This window comes from Rhipicephalus microplus, chromosome 4 (assembly GCF_043290135.1).
Source record: "Rhipicephalus microplus isolate Deutch F79 chromosome 4, USDA_Rmic, whole genome shotgun sequence".
NCBI lineage: Eukaryota > Metazoa > Arthropoda > Arachnida > Ixodida > Ixodidae > Rhipicephalus > Rhipicephalus microplus.
In genome coordinates this window covers 29,087,087-29,107,888 of record NC_134703.1, presented here as the reverse complement: position 1 = coordinate 29,107,888, position 20,802 = coordinate 29,087,087, and the positions used below count along the sequence as shown (strand labels likewise).

At 44.7% G+C, this 20,802-nt stretch overlaps 1 protein-coding gene across 3 annotated transcripts in view; it reads left to right on the top strand.

Annotated features, from left to right (window-relative positions):
* The window catches only part of Dgk (diacyl glycerol kinase 1), a 422,138-nt gene that overhangs the window by 71,351 nt on the left and 329,985 nt on the right, over positions 1 to 20,802 (top strand). For all 3 annotated transcript variants that reach the window (XM_075892403.1, XM_075892402.1, XM_075892401.1), the window contains exon 2: positions 18,075 to 18,126. The gene's annotated coding sequence lies outside the window, so the exon portion shown is untranslated. The remainder of the gene's footprint in view (positions 1 to 18,074; positions 18,127 to 20,802) is intronic.

Below are 20,802 nucleotides of genomic sequence, written 5' to 3'. Positions count from 1 at the left end.
TTCTAATAAATAAATAAATAAGTACACACGCTCACACATAGCGTCACCGCGCAGAACGAGTCTTGTGCGGTATACGGCGTTATTGACTCTATTATAGTCCGCCCGTGAGAGTCTGTTGACCTTAAGAATTCGAGCACTGCCTTGGTTGCTTGAATTCTCAATGACTTTTCAGGGTGGCATTGTGGACTAGTTGATAGCGTCATCGTTCTGTAGTCAAGACGGGCGAGAGGGCATGAGTTAGATCGTCTTTGCACAGCGTAGCGAGAACAGTCGTAGAGCATCATGCTGAGGTTGTGGGGCTGCTTTCAAAATCTAAGAAAATTGCCTGATGACTAGGCACGTTCCGTAGCGCGTGACCGATTGTATCTTGAAAGCCAACGACTTTTGCCGATGTCGATGTTGCAGTGGGTCAACGTCATAATTTACAACTGCAGTTAATGCGTTCAGGCTAATAGAACCGCTGTTGGAGCTGTTAAAACTGGTGGTAACGAACGCATACCGACGGCCATGGTATTTGTAATGCACAATCGCCATCCAATTGAAACTGCATCACAAGGAACATGGTGAAGTCATTATTAAACCGCTCTGATTAAAAAAACTAAAAAATAATAAATTCAACCCGGACACTCAGTAGCGTACAGTAAGTCTATATGGTCGAAGCGGCCGCTGCCTGTGCAAAGGGTACTACTCAATTTGGAAACGTATAGCACTATCGGGACGTCGCCTGTCTACGTCAGCCGACAGCTCCGCCGACTCCTCGCCGAGGGTGCTCCGCCCTTCTTCACCCCTTTTTCTCTTTTTGAGCCGCCGGCGCCGTGCCGTTCCGGCTGGAAGGACTTTGAATGACGTTCCATTTCCTGAGTCGACGGGTACCGGAGGGCCTTCTTTATCCCTGCGTCGACATCAATGTCGACTGGGGTGTCGCGATCAGGACTACTGAGGTTGCCGCGGGCTCTCCTGCACAACGGTCGGATGCCTCGGATTCACCGGACCCTTCGCTTCGCGCTTTGTTGCTTCCGTTTCTCTTGATGGGCGTCTTCTTCTGTCGACATCCTCCTCTCACGTCGACCCGAAGGGCTTACGGAGAACTTTGCGCGATACAGGCGTTTTTCAAAGCTTTATGCAAGCGTGCGAAGGCGGGGAATCCGGGCGAATAAATTGTGCTTACGCAAGGCCATTGTTAAACCACATCCGCAGTCTCGGTGTTTGTTCTTTTCCGTGTCTTTATGCGACCCGTACTTGCTTTTCATAATCCACGGACCATTGTCGTAAAAGCAATGCTCGTTTTGTAAGAGAACGCGGGACAATTACATCCGGGGGCTCCAAACGCTGCTCTTGTACGCGAAGGTGGCAATAGGTATCATCATCATCATCATCATCCTCCTCATCATAATCATCATCGTCATCATCAGCCTGACTACGTCCACTGCAGGACAAAGGCCTCTCCCATGTTCCGCCAGTTAACCTGGTCCTGTGCTTGCTGCAATAGGTATAATATACCTCATTTTATCTTTCCCGTTATTCTGTTTTCCCTTCCGGTTCTAGCTGAGCTGCGAGCATCGTCCATACGAGGTGAGGTAAAAATAAAATCGGGAAACAACCAATCTATTTTTTTTTAACATTTGATTTGTGTAGTTGCTGGGATCGACGTTGTACCCGCACGTGAACAGAGAAGAGCCGTGAAGCGAAACTTCCACCGCGGAGTTACTGAGGCGTGAGGCGTCAGATGCCTCACCAAACACGAAAATTGAGCGTCAGTGACGTCAGCACTGGTGATGCGAAAAATCATCCCTTGTTAACGTCACCACATGACGTCAGCGTGATGTCACATAACGCGTCGTCACGTACGAAATCGTCACACGAGATCATCGCTTGGTCAGATGTGGGCCGAGCTCGGAGGTAAGACAAATGCAAGTGAGGTGCAGGACGCGTGCGATGCCTCCGATTTTGGAGGTCACGCAAAACCACGTTAGGCGCTGACACCTTTTAGAGGGGGTGAGGGAGAATCATTGCATAGAGTTAAAAGAAAAAATGCCTTCCATGCAGATCGTCTTGGGCGCATGTATAAAGTGAGTTCTTTTTTTCTAGATTCAGTGACGTTTCATAACAAGTTCATATCTATTTGTGTAAGCTTATTCCGGCTGATGCAGGAGGGTAGCGAATACAGGTCATATTTGTCTATAGAGGATCACTATATACTTCACTTCGCGTATGTACATATAGCGTATTACCCGCCACAACTCTATAGTATCACAATGCTCGACTGCTGAACCACAGGTCGTGGGATCGAATCCCGACACGGCGGCCGCATTTTCGATGGATTAATTGATATGCGTGGTTTAATGATATGATCAATAGAGACGGCGTAGTGGAGGGCTGCGGAAATTCGACCGGATTGGCTTCTTTAACGTGCACCCAAATATGAGCACACAGGCCCACGGAGTTTTCGCATTTTCGCAGCTGCCGCAGCCGGGGATTCGATCCCGTGACCTGTGGGTCAGCGGCCGAGTACCTTAGCCACGAGATCACCGCGGCGGGGTGCACGCATTTTCGTTGGAGGCGAAAACGTTTGAGGTCAGCTGTGTACATAGATTTATGTGTACTTAGATTTACTTAGATTTACTTAGATGTTGTGAACTTAGGGTGTTTCGACAAATAACCTTACCTGGCAGAAACGTACGAATATATAGCAGCATCATTGCATAATACCAAAGACAAAACTATGCGTCAGTAATTATATCGTGACGATATATGACTTAGTTGAGGCATGCTAATTATTGACCCTATTTTTTTAAAAGCACAGGCAAACGTGCTTCTAAAGTGTGTTCTGTTTGTTTAGAAAAAATGTTTAACGATTTCGAGTACTTCGTACTCAACTATGGGAGAGCACTGAGCCGTCCCGCTAAAAGCCTTGGATGTTTGTTGTAGGGGCCGAAGCTCCTTATCAAAGTAGGAGCTAAAATTAAAATGTTAGTATAGTGTGTAAGTATATTGTGAGAAGTGGGCTGCCACTTTCAGTAGAAAAAGCGTAATGTAATCGCGTTATGTTTACGCCAGGGAGTTTCAAGAATTTGTGTTAGTACACAGCCTTATTAGTATAATGATACATCACGAAGGACAGGAAGTCAATAGAAACGTAGAAACGTTTACAGTAACTGTAACGCCTTTCGGTAACGAAAAAAATGTAGACGTTGGCTGATATAACATGATTTCGTTCAAAAAAAACAAGTCCTGCCTTTACCCTTGTCTTAGTCTTTGGCTTATAAGGTTTTTCCTTGTAACTGAACTGTATACCAAAAGTATACTCCACCCCATCAATTCCTCTTCAATCAGTGGTTCAATTTATCAGATGCAAACGTTTATTCTGCTGGTTCTTTCTGGCATGAACATGGCTAAAAACATGCTAATTCTGGCTTAAAGCTGGAAGCATAAAAAAGACCCACCAGGCCTGCGCGGAAAGCGTAGCACAGTCACAGCGAAAACTGGAAAAGTGGCATTTCTAGAGACCGTTTTAAACTCTATCGGGTCTACTAGTACAAGTACGCTCACAAGGTACTCGCTATACGCCATAATTCATAATTTTGGTCAAGTTGGGAAGCACCCACTACGTCATTGAGAATCGAGGCGCCCGGTACCCACTACGTCATCGAGAATCGAGGTACCCGTTACGCCGTTCCAAGGTATTACGTGTACTTTGTTGATTCGGTGGCTTATGACGATGGAGGGTTATGGCTGAGTGCTTTGCAATGGGCTGCAAGCATTCGATGACTTCCTCGTTACGCAATTCATATTGTGTGACGCCTTGTTACCCCCAATTCGCATTCTGCGATGCCTGCTTGTTATTTTGCGCTTTTACCACGCCATATTACACGTGTCAACGACGTTCTTTGCGCGACATGGCAGACGTTTAAGGCATTTTTGCAAAAAGAGTTTCGAGCACAGACATGACGGTGGTTGAATATTGGGCTGCTCCGGCGAGGATCGATGTTCGAACCCCGTTCCGCACTGCATAATTTTTTTATTTTGCTTTTTTATTTCTTATTTCGTACAATAGCGGTTACGGACCCCGGCGCTGTTGGCAGACAACTTGTATACGGTGCCAAAACCGGCCGTTGTTGTGATGTCACAGCTTTCAGTGTAAAACACAGGAAAAAAAAAAAAAAACTGTCCACTGTCTCTTTCTTTGCAATGTTCCTTTTCGTGTTTTTAGCTTTGCGCCAAAATTACCATGTTTAGCAAATTCGGGCACCAACTCGTCCCAGAATAAGCTCTTTTTGGCATGAACATCTTCGCTTCATTCTAACAAGCCAGTTATATAGGCAGATCCAGGTAATGTTTCCTTTTCAGTCTTTTCTGTAGCATAACGTAGCTTCGTCACTGAACGATACAAAGCAGCCTGAACTCAATGTCCTCCGTGACGTGACTCTATCCGCCGAAACCATGGCACTCTCCGAAACGCATCGTCACCCGCAGCCGTCTTTCCCGAAGTGATGCCTCTCTCTGCAGGCGCCGGTTATACGCTTGCATGTATACGTGATTGGGAAACACGCGAATGCCGAGCCGCTATGGCCGAGGTCGCAAAGGCTGTTTGTTGGATGCACAACAGCGCATTTCACCCATTGCCAGCCGAGGAAAGAGAGAAGTGCGGTTACGTTGCCCGTGCACTGCCGAGGAGCCGTGCTCGTTGCCAGGCATCGCACGTTCGGGCGGCCGGGTCTAAAGGCGTTTTCCATGTAAAGCTCTCACGGATGGCGAACGCTGCCACCGGACTCCGTACGTGCCCAGGAGTGCATACGATCGCAATGCGACGAAGCAAACGCTGAAAAAAAAAAATAGAGAAATCTCCGCGTGAGTGTAAACATCCAAGAATGCGCAGACTGCACGCGTTCTCTGCACCGCGCGCTAAGGTGCCGGAGCGCTTGGAATTCCCGCTCGTCGTGTTTCTTTGGGGAACCGACAGTGCGTGTCGAGCATTGCGTACTGCTATATAGCATAGCTTTAAAACTGTCCTAACGTTCGAGCTGCGGAACGGAAGAGGAGCGCAAAGAATTTTACTTTTCCCACCTCTGTATGTGGCTGGAGCATCAGGACAGACGACGTTCCTTTCATTTCTTGTTAAACTATCTCAATAAGTTTGGCGGTTTAGCGTCGCTTTAGTAGGCCGCTTTTTCTTTCATGTTTCGCGTTGTCGTGGACGTTAAAACCCATGAAGCAACGGTGATTCTTGCACTTCCATGTTCCGTATATATATATATATATATATATATATATATATATATATATATATATATATATATATATATATATATATATATATATATATATATATATATATATATATATATATATATATATATATATATATATATATATATCACAGTTGGTAATTTTTTCATCCACTTTTCTTTCTTCTTATTTACATTCCATTGGTTTTAATAACTTCCCCTGTACATTCCTTGGCATTACTGTCTGTTATATCTCATTAATATTGTGTTAAAACACGGAAAAACGAGCCCTTAGGTATACACTTCTTTCCCTTATATATATATATATATATATATATATATATATATATATATATATATATATATATATATATATATATATATATCAGATTAGATTACCCTGTTCAGGGTTGTAACCCTGCGCCGCGCGTGTTGTCCATCTTCCTCAAGTTGCGCTGTTTCACCAATGAACCTACGTGAACTAGGTCATGTATAGCCGTCCTTCTGAAACCTCGAGCATTGGGAGAGGCCAGCCTTTGTATTTTTTTTCTGTATTACTGAGTGATCGCGCACTATAGAAGAGAAGACGCAGAAGACGTTTTCGGTCCAATAATGGCAGTGAGGGCAAACGTTTTATATATCGATTTTATTGCCGTTAATGCGACTGCGTGGATGATTTTTTTTACGGGTTTCTTCGTGCAAGGATGAAAAGTGACGTCAATTGAAATTATGAAATTGTGCGAAAGTGCCCGAAAGGCTTTGCATGGGAAACCACGTTGTGCCGAGTGTGCACAATCTGCAGTTTTGGCAAGTTACTCCATTGCAATCATCGATATTCAGCCGGATATCTTGATAATAATAGAAAACTCAAAATTTTAAAAAAAATTCTATAGCGAACTGTAATGGAAAACGTTATGTTGTTCGACTGCGCAGATAGAGTCTTATATAAAAGAGCATACCAAGGCACATGCAGAGTCGCGGATTAGAAAGAATCACTCGAGAGACAGAATTGATTCGTTAACGGTTCACAAGTAGATAGATGACGAAAGCTTTCTTTTTTTATTTACCATTAATGAAACTGTCGGAAATGTTGGGTGAATATTCATGATGTTACAAAATACAGTTGAACCCACCGCGGCACGTGCTTTTAAAATGCCTCGTCCGATAAGGGACTCTCAGTTTCCATGGCAAGGTCTGACGCCGAGGCAGCGTTAAAATCAAATTACCAAGTTGTAATTGAATTTGGGCTTCGGGCTCCTGTCAAAGAATCCCAGACGTAATTTGAGCTTCTTTCTTGAAACGTACTGCCTTTTTAATGAACGTTCGTAGAAGGTGTAGCGTGCAGCGTTTGAATCGCTGCACCGTGAAGCAACAGACAAGGCGGCTGGCGAAACGCCGCGTCTGAGAAGACAATTGATGCTAGCGCATGCAATAAAGTATGTAGACCGTGCATTCAGATTTGTGCAGATGAAGGACTCGAGGGGTCACCTTGTATAGTTGGGCGTGTATTACGGACATAGTTAGAGTGTAACCGCGGCCACCTCTAAATGTTAAGTTCAGGATGGATACAAGACAGTTTTTGAGGTCGCGTGTTCTATACAGCAAATGCAGTTGGAAGAGAATATATCGAATCTGAACAGAGATCACAAAATAGATTTGTATATACCTTGTTCTGTGTGCAAAATGTTTTATGTGTGTAAATGTATTTAAGGCAAATGTTACAAATCTTCGATATGCACAATAATTTGATATATGTTGGTTCGTCAGTAGATGACAGTTCCTTGTACGTGACTCAATACGTGTAATACTGCTTTACCATGCACAACAGGTCATTGTAAAATAAAGCATTTTGGGGTCCTAGCATTTAGTATTTACTGTCTGGTAATCTCATACTTTAGAGCGCTGCCTAAGACGCCACTGGCGCCATATAGCGGAAGGGTTTTTAGTGATACCGAAAGCAACAGCTCAAACGGTATCGGGCATCTCAAACGGCCTTCTGCACGCGCGCGCGCGCACACACACACACACACACGCACACACACACACACACACACACACACACACACACACACACACACACACACACACACACACACACACACACACACACACACACACACGCACACACACACACACACGCACACACGCGCACGCACGCACACAAACACACACGCACACACACACACACACACACACACACACACACACACACACACACACACACACACACACACATATATATATATATATATATATATATATATATATATATATATATATATATATATATATATATATATATATATATATATATATATACCGTTGAGAGACCTTTCAAATTAAAAAACAAATACGCAACAAAAACTATGCGTCACCATGTGAGTACCAGCAGTATCTTACAACCGACTTCAAACCACGTTTATGCTTCGCAGAATTCCGTTTCACGGAAAGCATATCATGGGCTGTGAGCACACGAGGGTCGACAGTGCGAAGCTGGCACAGGAAGTTCATGATGTTCTTTTTTTTTGAGCACGATACCAAATACTTCGCATGCACCAAGAAACCCAAAAAGAAGCTTCCTTTTTATTTATGTAATTCGAGCGTTCCATAATGGGCAGTCGTTCCCTTTCTTTCTTGATGACACTGAACGCTTTGTGGACAAACTTGGCTGTTAAATTTATGGCCAGCGTAAACATGTTATTTCGAGCACATATAGTTCGGAACACAGGCCTGTGCCCAGTGCTACCATTAGACTATCTTAACATCTCAGAAGGCGAGTCAACGCTACAGTATTCAATAATTCCTGCTGAAGAGTGTTCTCGTGTAATAATTTCATAATGGTGGTAATTTACTTTTCTTGCGTCTGCAAAAAGCGCGTAAATTGGTGAATAGGAGCCATAGCAAAATCCCCTTTGCAGAATTTATACCTTGGGGCCCTCATCTGCGTACAGGTGTTTCGTAACTGATGCATATGTAATCAGCGAACCGAAACTGAAACTGAAACAAAAAAAAGAAACTTCTCTATTCTAAATAGCGATGCTTGAGATTGCGTGTGACTCGTACAAAACCGGCTCAAGTCATCCTCTCTTTTTTGAAAACCACTGCTTTATATAAGTTGTGTTATGAAAAGCCTGCTATCAAGTATAAACCTCATATTTAGGAACATCCCGTACTAATTGCGTCTGTTTTCAAAAGGCAATGCAATCTCAAGACATTATGTCCTTGAACTTGTCCATATAAGGCGGTGCCCATTGTATCGCATGTTTCAATTTTTCGCACAATAGTTCGGCCGCCGCCCACAGCGGATGCCGCTTTTTGCCTTAACCGCTTTCTCGCTAAACCTGCAAACTATAGTTCCGATATATCATTTCTTTCTTTCTTTCTTTCTTTCTTTCTTTCTTTCTTTCTTTCTTTCTTTCTTTCTTTCTTTCTTTCTTTCTTTCTTTCTTTCTTTCTTTCTTTCTTTCTTTCTTTTTTTCTTTCTTTCTTTCTTTCTTTCTTTCTTTCTTTTCTTTTTTTGGGGTGCGGGAGGGGGCTTTTAACGAGGTCTTCTGACTTGTGGCGATTTTCACACACTTCAGCGCGATCACGCAGTTGTCAGTAAAACTATGCTCGAAATTTACCCGGCAAAGGAAATTCGGAACGATATTTCAGGATAACAATGATATGAGATGTATAAATAGCGGATGATCTTTGATTAGAAATAGAAAGAGCGCCTTACATAATCCAGTTGATGCACGACTCGTTCGCCGCACTGCCGACGCACGCCTGGATGACGAGTATGCAGCCGCCTGAATGCGCTGTGTATACATTGATTGTCTTTGTACTCAGGATCGAAGACAGTGAAACAGTGAGGGTTTGCACACATTGCCCTAAAGGTAGTGAAAAGCACTTTCAGGTGCTTCGAAAATGATTGTATCGCGCGGGTGCAATCAACTTGGTAGCGCTGTCCGCGCGCGTGTACATACACACGTTGAACGCTAACTTTATTTCTCCTTCTCTTCTTTGTCGCTTTCCGCCTTCGCCTGTGAGGTAACCAATCGGATGCTGTTCTGGTTAACGTACCTTTATGCATCCCCCTCCTCATTTCTCTCTTATGTTTTTCAGTTTTCAGCTTCGATTAACCTGAATAATGCTGAATTAGTATCTCACTTAACGATAAGAACTTCATGTAAGCCTGGACTTCATTTTACAAGTGTTCTTTTTAATTTTTTGGGGGGGGGGAGGGTGTGAAAAGGGGGTGAGTAGGCAAGGAGATTTCGTCTTAAAGCGACGGTCCGGTAAGCTCCTTTCACATGACATAACTTGGAATATTTCTGCTTCAATTTTGCAAAGGGGTAAACAAGACATTTTACAAACTAAAATATGAAAAGCACAGTGCACCACCATATATGTAGAACAAGTCATGTGTCTATGCACAGCAAACAGTACGAAATAAAGAATGCCGTGCGAAAATTCGGACTCACTCGCTGGATTCCGTGCCGACCGGTTGTGCCCTCGCGATCTCCGACGACAGCGTAGCTCTTGGCGACTGGGTTGGTCCTACGCCACCTCCTGCCACCGGTCCCCTACGACGACGACAGCGTAGCTCTGGCCGACTGGGTTGGTCCTACGCCACCTCCTGCCGCCGGTCCCCTACGACGACGACAGCGTAGCTCTGGCCGACTGGATTAGCCCTGCGCCATCTCCTGTCGCCGACAAGAGTTCTCGCCAGTGGTGCCCCGTCCTCGGACTTCTGCAACCGTGTCCATCTGTCCTGTCTTCTCCTTACTTCCGTCGCTCCTTGTCCCACCACCTCGCTCTCTCCTTCCTCTCTCTCTATCTCTCCACCTTTTAATCGTGTCCCTTTATTTCCTTCTCTATCTCCATTCCTCGTGAGCTACTGTTGAGGTGTCCTCCCACTGAGAGACAGTTACGGGGCTCACTTTTCTTTTCTCTTTAAGAACACTCCCCCCCCCCCCCCCCCCTGCAAAAGATCGAGATGTTGTGTACCGTTATTCCATCACATATACTAGATTCCCAGCTAACTGCAGTCTGCATACGTGTAGGCCCCTTCTAATTTCCCCTCTTTATTTAATATACATTTGCTAGCGCCGCCACATTCGGAAATATTTTTTATTACGCTTAGCACGCTGCCTTGACGTGACTAAGTGATGTGGCTACGTTCGTGTTGACATCGTCGCGTGGCTGAGTGTGCCGCGAGACGGCGGATGGCGGACTTACCACCTTCTGAGCCACATAAGGTTTTCACCCTAACGCGTTACGTGTACTCTCTGTTTTACTACTGAGAGGCGATACCACTGATCTCCAAAAGCTGTTTCTGTTCATGGCCGTTTAACGCTAAGCTTCCGTGTGCTCATTTTTACTCTTCTGAATACACACATTCTTTTACACGAAACTGAGCGCTGTTCGTCGTCAGTAATTGTACAGATTGGCATAGAGCAAGCAGTGCTGCCGAGATGAAGTAGAGCAAAGCATCGCCGACTGGAGGGAAACGGTATCGACCAATTCTGAACCATAGCGACCAAAGTCAGGCACGCGAATAGAAGTGATGTCTTTCGTAATCTAATGCTCTCTCGGATCTCTGCTTTTCATAATCAATACCCATTCGAGGCTCCGTCTAGCTCAGTCGGCTAAACCGCCTCGTGACAGGGCCATTCAGCGGAGCCTTTTGTTGATGCAGTGGCACCGCCAGCCTCATAAGTGGTCATGCGAGTGTGCAGAACATCTACTCTTGCTATATATATTAGGAGTATAAAAACTATGCCGGTTCAGTTTTCGTGTAGGTGGCAAACACGGTTTTCGGCCTAATAACTAATCGATTGAATGGATGCTATATAGTTGGATACAGCGTTAAATTAAAATGAAGCACTCCAGAATGCTTCGTATACAGACATTTTCAGTTTTTTCTTTCTCTCTATCTACCCCCTCTTTCTTGCCCCTATTTTCCCGCCCCCTGCGCTGGGTAGCAAATCAGATGCCAATATCTGGTTAACCTCCCGGCCTTTCCTTTTCTCTCTGTCTCTCTATTCAGCTACTTCATTACAGTGCTTCTGTCTTTATGTAGGTAGCCCAATTTACTGATTCTGTTAGAATAAATTATAGCGTAAACAGTTACCATCGTGTAGATAAATGTTTCTCACTAATGATAGTACGAAATAAGAAAAAAAAATGTTCGAGAGGTTCGTTTCCTTTTTAGCTGCAGTAATGGACCCAGGGATGATTATACCAAGGGAAGCACTGAATACAGAATATGTGGTTTTTGCGAACCACAGTTTATTGATTTAGACCTAAATTAAACGGAATCAAAGGGGACGAGAAATAACCTTTTTTGTTGGTTGGATCCTAACAATGAATGGCTTTTTTTTTTCTAAATTCCTGTCTGGCATTGCCTCCTTCCACTCGCCGTCTTCTTTGTCTCTTTCTCGCTGCCTTCAAAGTGGCAAAATGTTGAGCTAGCTGCAAAGCGTACACCTTCAAAGACAAAAATAAGACAACAAATATAAGACAACTCTCCGCACAAAATATTCAAGAAGCATGAGTACCGAGAGCTGTCGCAACAAACCAAGCAATCGGTTGGCAACGTGTATGCCTAAATGAGAACGACGCTATACCGGGACTCTCCGTCCCTTCCGTGTATCGCTTGTTTAGCCAGGTTACTGGCGTGCATGAGCGTACTGTCGCACGGCTCAAGGCGGATTATTTGTTTTTGAACTTTAGAACTAGTGCGAATTGTGTAGTTTTTCGGAAAGCATGACATTTTCAACACCTGCCGGTACTTGCATGCCTTCTATATTGTAAGTAGGTAACCTAGCGAGTGCAACATACGATTTATATATCCCGAGGTGTACATAACTGGCTCCATTCAGTATCGTGAGAAATGACCCCGTGCTTGTACGGTTTTAATGAGCGTGTGGTTTTAATGTACGGTTTTAATGAGCGTGTTTAATGAGCGTGTGTTTTAATGAGCCGCGGAGCGTGTGGCCACCGGGCCACCGATGCCTTTTGATACCGGCATAACTAAACACGATCCAGACTATTCAGCTTCGCGGCGCGGGATGTGCGAGCTGCTCTTTCGGTTTAACGCGCCCGCGCTATAGCAAGCATGTTACACTGGTCAGTTTTCAGCTCTAGATCAGTTTACCTATCAGTAAACTGCCTAAAAACTGCAGCGCTGAAAATATTCACGTCACTTTTAGACGACATAGAATGACAGTCAAATTAATGCGTAAGGGACGAAACGCTAATATGCCGGCATGCTCGGTAATCGATGTTCAACGCAACCTACCTAGGAGCACATGCGAGGAAATGAACTGCCGAAAACACGCATTCGTCACGACGAAACTGAAACCGAAACAAGTTTATCGGAGACTACTTTAGCATATTAAGAAAAAGCAGTTAGCTCAGCCCCCAAAGTTTTCCCTTCATCTCCACAGAAAGTTGCCTCCGAGTATAAAGTAGATATCAGCGTAGATATCAAGTGTGTATATTTTGTTTAAATCAGTTCATATCAAACCGAAACGCTTGCCACTAACGAGAAAGGTGCCGTGTGGGCGGTAGCAGGGAAGCAGGCTGGCAGGTGGGCAGGCAAACAAACGAGTGGGCAGGCGGGGGGGGGGGGGGGGTAAGCAGGCAGGCAGGCAGGCAGGGGCAGGCAGGTGGGCGGACGGACGGACGGACGGACGGACGGACGGACGGAAAAAGGGGCGGGCGGACGGGCGGACGGACAGACAGACAGACAGACAGACAGACAGACAGACAGACAGACAGACAGACAGACAGACAGACAGACAGACAGATAGATAGATAGATAGATAGATAGATAGATAGATAGATAGATAGATAGATAGATAGATAGATAGATAGATCGCTCTGCGGCACGGGGCACTAACAGCGCTGAGCTTTTGTGCAGTAGGCAATTTCGTTGTTTACTGTTCGTTCGAAGTGTTACGAAATAGCTTGATTCACCGAGCTCTGCACATTTGCTCGCCGGTGGTGCATCCAGGCGCAATTTCAGCGACATTTGGAGACTATCAGGAGAGGAAATAAAACAAAATGTTGCGAAAGCGTAACGAATGCGTGAAGAAAAAAAGAGAAGTCCGGGAGTAAGCGTTCAGTCGTAGAATTTTCATCGCGTCCGGTACGCCGAGGGCATGAGTGAAAAGCGATGAAATGGCACGACTGCTGTCACGTTGCTCATATGGCAGTAATAAATGTGGATAAGAGAAAGAGGGCAAACAGCGAGACAAAATTATTTATATTTACCCTATTTCATTTGTTTTGCACAGTAACGCCATTGGTTACAGTAATCTACTCATTTGCGCTAAATATTGATAACAATAGGTAAACTGACATAATTTTCTTAGATTTCAGTAAAGCGTTTGACAGAGTACCTCACGATAAACTGATTCAAAAACTTAAGCGGATTGGCCTTCTAGACATTCTCGTAAACTGGATGGCCGAATATCTTACTAACCGGTCACAGTTTGTTGCCATTAATGACCACCGTTCACCATCTCTTCATGTCTCTTTAGGTGTGCCCCAGGGAAGTGTACTGGGGCAATTGCCTTTTCTCATTTATATCAACGATATTGTCAATGTCATAACACCTACAGTACAAATTAGATTATTTGCCGATGATTGTGTTTTGTTTCGTGATATTTACTCTGTTCATGACCAAAACGAACTTAACACAAATCTTTCCAATATAGATCAGTGGTGTAATGAATGGGGAATGACCCTTAACGTAGACAAAAGTGTCTGTATGCGTCTGACACGTCAAAAAATCCGCTAGACTATATCTACAAACTAGGGCCGTCATCCCTGAGAGAGGTCACTAGCTATAAATATTTGGGCTTGACCATAACTAATAATTTATCCTGGAACGTCCACATAGACAACATATATGTTCAGCTGCCCTCCGAAAACTCGGCTTTTTAAGACATAAACTGCGTAACTGCCCTCCAAATGTAAAGCTTCTTAGTTATTTTTATCTTGTAAGACCTAAATTAGAATACGCCAGCATAGTATGGGATCCTTACACTAAGTTTAATATTGATAAAATTGAGCGGGTTCAAAGGAAAGCAGTTCGTTTTATATACTACAAATACTTACCATCTGATTCACCCTCTGCACTAATGACTGCAAATGACATTCGGCCACTTGCTTCGCGCAGACTCAAACAACGGCTTGATTTCCTTTTCTTGTTACTTAACAATAAACTCGCCATTGATCCATCACCGTATCTATCTTTCCTATCAACTAGGCAGACCCGACATCACCATCCCAATTTGCTTACCCCATATTTCACGAGAACTGATGTCTTTATGTATTCTTTCTTTCCACGGAGAGTGTCTGATCGGAACAAATTATGTGATCCCCATTCATTGTGAATTAAGTAGAGTGAATTGCATCATGTATGGTTGATGTTATTCCTGTTTTTTTTTGTATGTGATGTGCCCTTTCTGCTTGGACCATTTATGGTTCGCAGTATGTACTAAATAAATAAAATAAAATTTCAGTTGTCTGTTCTGAAATCACGTGGGAGAAAGGTTGGAACATGCAGACTATGATTGCGAAATTTTCCTATTAATTTAGGTATAAAAAACGATGCAAAAGAAGAAAGCGAACGCACAAGCAAAAATACAGTAGATGGTAATAAACTTTTCTTTATTTCTTGTTGTTGTTGTTGTTGTTGTTGTTGTTGTTGAAGCCATGCATTCTGAATTCAGCCATTACACAGCTTGTGTCATTGTGCAACCCATACAGTAAGCGTTAGATAGTCCAAATTTGCAACGCTGTTCGCTATGATTGTTTGAACTTAACAAGGCTCTGCACAAACAACAGTCTCTCCTAAAAAGAAATATCAGCGTAAAGTCGACCACAGCTGCCTGCTATAACTTCAAATACAGGCCCAGCCAGCAGTAGAGTGACGGCGGGTATGTAGATTTACCAAGAGCCAATGACTTCGACGACAATGACCAGAGTCGATGACGTTTGCACTTACACACACGCACACCCACGCGTAGCACACACACAGAAAAGCACTATGACTTAATGATCACAGAGGCCGGTGGTTTGCGATATTTCACAAGCTCTGTCACACGATAAACGCTGCACGTTCATCGTGTGACAGAGCGTTTCAATTAGACGCCCCATTTGGGTGCAAAAACGGGTGCACGGTGCGGGGTTTGTCTTTGTTGATTGATTGATTGATTTGTGGGGTTTAACGTCTCAAAACATCTATTTGATTATGAGAGACGCCGTAGTGGAGGGCTCCGGAAATTTCGACCACCTGGGGTTCTTTTAACGTGCTCCCGAATCTGAGCACACGGGCCTACAACATTTCCGCCTCCATCGGGAATGCAGCCGCCGCAGCCGGGATTTGAACCCGCGACCTGCGGGTCAGCAGCCGAGTACCTTAGCCACTAGACCACCGTGGCGGGGCAGGGTTTGTCTTTGTTGCCGCCTCCATAGAGGTCGGTTGTGAACGAATGAAGGAAAGTCTTTTGACTCTAAAAGCAGGACAGCGTAAACGGTGGTGCGCGAGTGTTGACCTGCCGGAGGTCGTCGCGGCGACGGCTATGTTCCGAAGCCTCTGTGAGGCAGGTTGTTACGAAGCCGCAATATTTGTTGGGTCGTCGATTCCTCCTCAAGAAGAGCCGCCTTGTCGCGATCGATCGATGTGCTTGGCCAACTTTTTGTTTTTGTTTTGGGGGGGAGGCTCCTTCTGTGCAAGCGCCGAAAGATGTGGTTCTCCATTCTCCTTTGTGTCGAGTGAAAGATAAAAAGAAAGTCGGGGCAATCGCCCGTTAACTGGTTGTTTTTCTCTTGCACCGAGGCGCGCATCTCGAAAGACGCAGAACGGGGGTCGTTTGTAAACTTACGACACTGTCGCCCTTTGTCCCCGCTATGTTTGCGTTTTTATTTATTTTTTTCCCGGCTATTCTGTGTCTCGTGTGCTCGACAGAAAAACAAAAAAAGTTTTGTTTGGTCTGCCGAGGTTCTTGAACGCTCGGACTGGGGGGGCATCTCTTTTAGCGGCATCACAAATCATTCTCCGAATTTGTTTCATGACCGCTTTCGTAAGAGTTCGTGGAGCCGGCACAATAAGTACAAAAGGGACCCTTCTGTATAGTTTAGATGCATTTTTATCCTTATGCCGACAGAGATGCCGTGTGTGCTGCCGTGAGAAATGTCAGGAGGAAAGACATAAATTACCGTTTAGAGAGCATAGCGGCTAATTCCAAATGGCGAGTGCTAATTCGTTCATAACGTTAAGTGTTCGAGCAAAAAACTTGACATTCGTGGGATGCATTACAAGTAATCGTTGAAAAGATATGAATTCGGTGTTCTATCTCGTATTGTTGGCCCCCGTACAACGACTTCGTCTGCCCCGCATGTGCTGTGACAACGTCGCCGATGTTTTTATCCGTGTGTGCCTGCATCTTCAAGATTTGCGCGCGCAAATGGCATGGTTAGCGTGCGAACATTTTGCTCGGTTGAACATGTCGGTTGTGGTGCTCGTATTTTCAATTGTTTGCAACGAGTGCTTGGCGTTATTTTAACTCCTAATACTGCATTTATTTTGAACCTCTTCCATTCGTTTAACCTCAGAAGTTAGCATCGGCCGAAAGCCAGCCACATGCAACGGTATTATAAAGAAGGGGTGAGATGGAGGCGTAGAGTCAGCTTCTCACATTGACGTGGTATAGGGAGGCGGAAGCGCTGCGACGAACTTTCGCCTCTCCTGAAGGGGAATCCTGTGCATGCGTATGAGTATAGTGTCATGTGACACTCTTCTGTCTATAACCCTTGCAGATCTGCCGAAAAAACAAAGAAAGTAGAAAAAATGAAGGAAATAAACAAACAAACAAACAAACAAACAAATAAAAATAAATAAGATAATATAAAAAGAAGAGTAAATAAAAAATGAAAGCGTGAGCTTCCAGTGATTCCAGGCTTTTGCGGGAGTGGTCTTGAATTTTGTGAGAAAAAGGCTCTAGGGGAGAAACACCTCAGGGTCGAGCCTTGTCCCTCCGATGACCATTGTCCTGGCTCAATTGCACGCGCCGGGAGCGACAGCCTTGAACGCGCCGATCGTAGAAGATGAGAACAATGATCGCGGGTTTCGCTCGTGGCACGCTGTTTCTATCGCTGCGGCGCCCCAAGAGCTACAAAACCCTCGCTCGCTCCCGGCTCTCTCTCTCATGGTCATGAGAGAGAGAGCCGTTACGAATGAAGACACTGTGGTGCATATAACACTTCGTTATGAATGGAGACATGACGGCTCGCAGCGTGGGCCCACAGAGCATGCAGCTGCAGCACGACAACGCAAACGAGCGGATTCAGACTGTCGATGCCGATGCCGCGAAACGGCAGCGCCGGCAAGCCCATCCGGCGCTGAGAGCTCGCGAAGCTGCAGGGGCACGTGTCAAATTTCGGGGTCGAATTCCATACCAGAACCCTTAGCTTTACGTTTCACCGATCATGTAAGGCGGTCATATAATGAAAGGAAAACACGGCCCCAAAATCTCAACGCCATATGTGCGTTGTGATTAATGAAGAAGTTTGTATATGCTCTACACACGTGTCGTCACGTCATTCCAAGATGGAGTGGGCAATGTGCGGGCGTTATAATATTGCCTCAGAGCTTCGCCCACTCACCGTCATTCACATCGTAGATATGCTGTGATTTTTTTTTAGGGTTCTCGTGTTTTACAGCTTTATCAACATTACTTTATCAATAATCAATGTCCCTAAAGAGCTTTGGTGCTCACTGTTTTTTAATGGGTAATTTCTCTCATTTATTGCGAACTCGTTAATAATACGTCGTTTTTCTCTTTTCAGGTTGTGTCCGACCTGCGTTGGGAGAAACTAAATTACCAGCTAGAGTCGACTGGTAAGTGAACTTGCATAGTTTTTTTTTGTGCGCCACGGGATTCAATCTGAAGCTTGCGAGAATGAAATACTCTCTTGAAGTGACGGTTAAATCATCACGCGTGTTTATTAGCAAGCGAATTAAGCAGAACCAACTCAAAGAAAGGCAGGGCAGTTATTTGGCACCTGTAAAATTTATTCTTGAATTTATTCGGCATGATTCAAGTTTCTTCAAGGGCAACACGTATTTTTTTATTTGTTTATGTCTGACTCTTAAGGAAACCGTACATAATCTGGGAAAGTAACGGGAAAGGAGAAGCTTCATCATGAAATTTTCGAACTTGTTTCGAAAATACGAACAATGCCGCAGTTCTTTCTAAGCGCCGATACTAGCGAATCGGGATGTCCTGCACGTACAGCATCAAAGTCGGTCGTTCGAAGGCAAACACAATTTATGAGCAAAAAGCTGTGCGAATCCCGAGCTTTTTTTCACTGGCAGGAGCGGCAATTTCGTTAGAGAACCTGCAGTTGCCGAGATTAGTTTTTTTTCTTACTCTTTAGAATCAGCCTTTTGGGCTTTTGTTCTTCACAGACTGAAGAGGTGGCATATGCCCCGTAAGAGCAACCTTATTTGCATATTTATGGTGAAAGCCGCGTATTTCTCGTGCGTACGTGACCCTGGGCGAAAAGGTGGCGCGAGCGGCGAAGGAGAAAAGCAGCGAAGATTATCACGTGACCACGTGAGCTATGTGCTCACTTTGTCGTTGCGGTGTTTGCGTGACAAAAAAAAAAGTACTACGAAGTGGCGCTCACGTGATCTGGCATACCGTCGGCTGTTTCGAAAGTTTAGGGAAAGATGGAGGCGTGAAGAGATTTAAAATTCACTTACGATTAAGATAGTTTCTGACGCGAATTTTGAGCGCAGCTTCGAAATAGAGCGCTGACCAACTGTGTTTAAATTTCTGGCTTTATGCATGGTATCGACTGTGCCGTAAATAATAACTTTTGTGAAGGACAGCACCCACTTTGTCATTATTCGTCTTCCTGTGGGTAGCTTAGGTACCTGCTACACATGGATAAGATATTATGTGCGGTTTTCTGAAGATGCATGTTGCTGACGACGATTAAGAATTATAGATGATTACTTTGCAGCGGGTGGGAAGCAAGAAACTACGCACACGTTGCCTAATCAACATTGTGTGATGACTCGTCGTTATTCTATTCTTGTGCCATGATATATTTATAGATATATATGAATTCTGGCACTGTGTAATGCTGAAGAAAGTTCGTGCTATGACGAGAATTGAAAAAAAAAGCCCGAGAGGCTTTTAGCTAAAACATGGTTAATGTTTTTTTTTGCGACATAGTTTCAAGCACCAGCTTCGCTCTGCAGAGGGCTTGGGTTCAAATACCATTTATTCGCGGACATTTTTTTCTTATTTATTTTTTTGTGTCTGTCGCTAACACCACCGTCGGCGACACCACTCAATGTAGAAGTAGGGGCCTAAGATCTGCGCTCTAAAAATTATAAATAGGAGTATGTCGTTAAAGCCACCGTTTCGAATGGGGTTGCCTTCGCGAAGACAAATCCACCTGCCGAAATGCTGGTTCGAAGGACATTCCTTCTTCAAAACTTTTCTTCTGTTCTGAAGGCAGCGACAAAGCCTCCTTTTATCAGTGCTGGTTATGAAGTAACCGGCATAAAGGGCGCGCTATATACGGAATGCGCTGAGCAAAGGCATAGGGGATTCCATGGAAGGCCGAAGTACGCGAGGCTGCAGGGGAGGCCCGACAAGCCCCAAGTGAGGCACGACGATCCGAGGTCCACCTTGGTGAATTGGAAGCTATACGGTGCCTGGCTGCTTAATTACCCAAAAGTCGCGGTTTCGACCTCGGCGGTAACATTCCGATGGAGGAATCGGATGGAGTCCCCGCCGTGGTGGTCTAGTGGCTAAGGTACTCGGCTGCTTACCCGCAGGGCGCGGGTTCGTATCCCGGCTGCGGCGGCTGCATTTCCTATGGAGGCGGAAATGTTGTAGGCCCGTGTGCTCAGATTTGGGTGCACGTTAAAGAACCCCACGTGGTCTTAATTTCCGGAGCCCTCCACTACGGCGTCTCTCATAATCATATAGTGGTTTTGAGACATTAAACCCCACATATCAAACATTCCGATGGAGAAGTGACATAGGCCTGTGTATACTGTGCGTTGGTAATGCACGTTAAAGAACCCCAGATGTTCGAAATTTTCGGAGCCCTCCACTGCGGCGTCCCTTTATCATATCGTGGTTTTGGGACGTGAAACTACACATACTACTACGAGTCATACGGCTTGTCGCATTCCGTTTGGATGTTGCAGTATCACACCATCACTGAAACGTCACTCGCCTTCGTGTCGTCTCAGCTATAGTCTGATAAGAAAAGCTTGGCTGCCATTGCGAAAATGTTACACGTATTTAGTGAAATTTGTGGGTAACTAAAGGTCAAGAGTTAACATATAGCACTCGTTCTTGATGTTTCCTTGTATGCGTATAAGTATGTTTCGCGCGAAGTTTGTCACAAACAACGTTTGTCATAAACAACTTGTCATAAGCTTGTCATAAACAACGACAAGTTCTACTTTATCCGTGTATTCAGGTGTGACGATCGGTGTGTGTGTTCTCATATATCTGCCACGTGCAGCGTCGCTTATGTCTCTGGA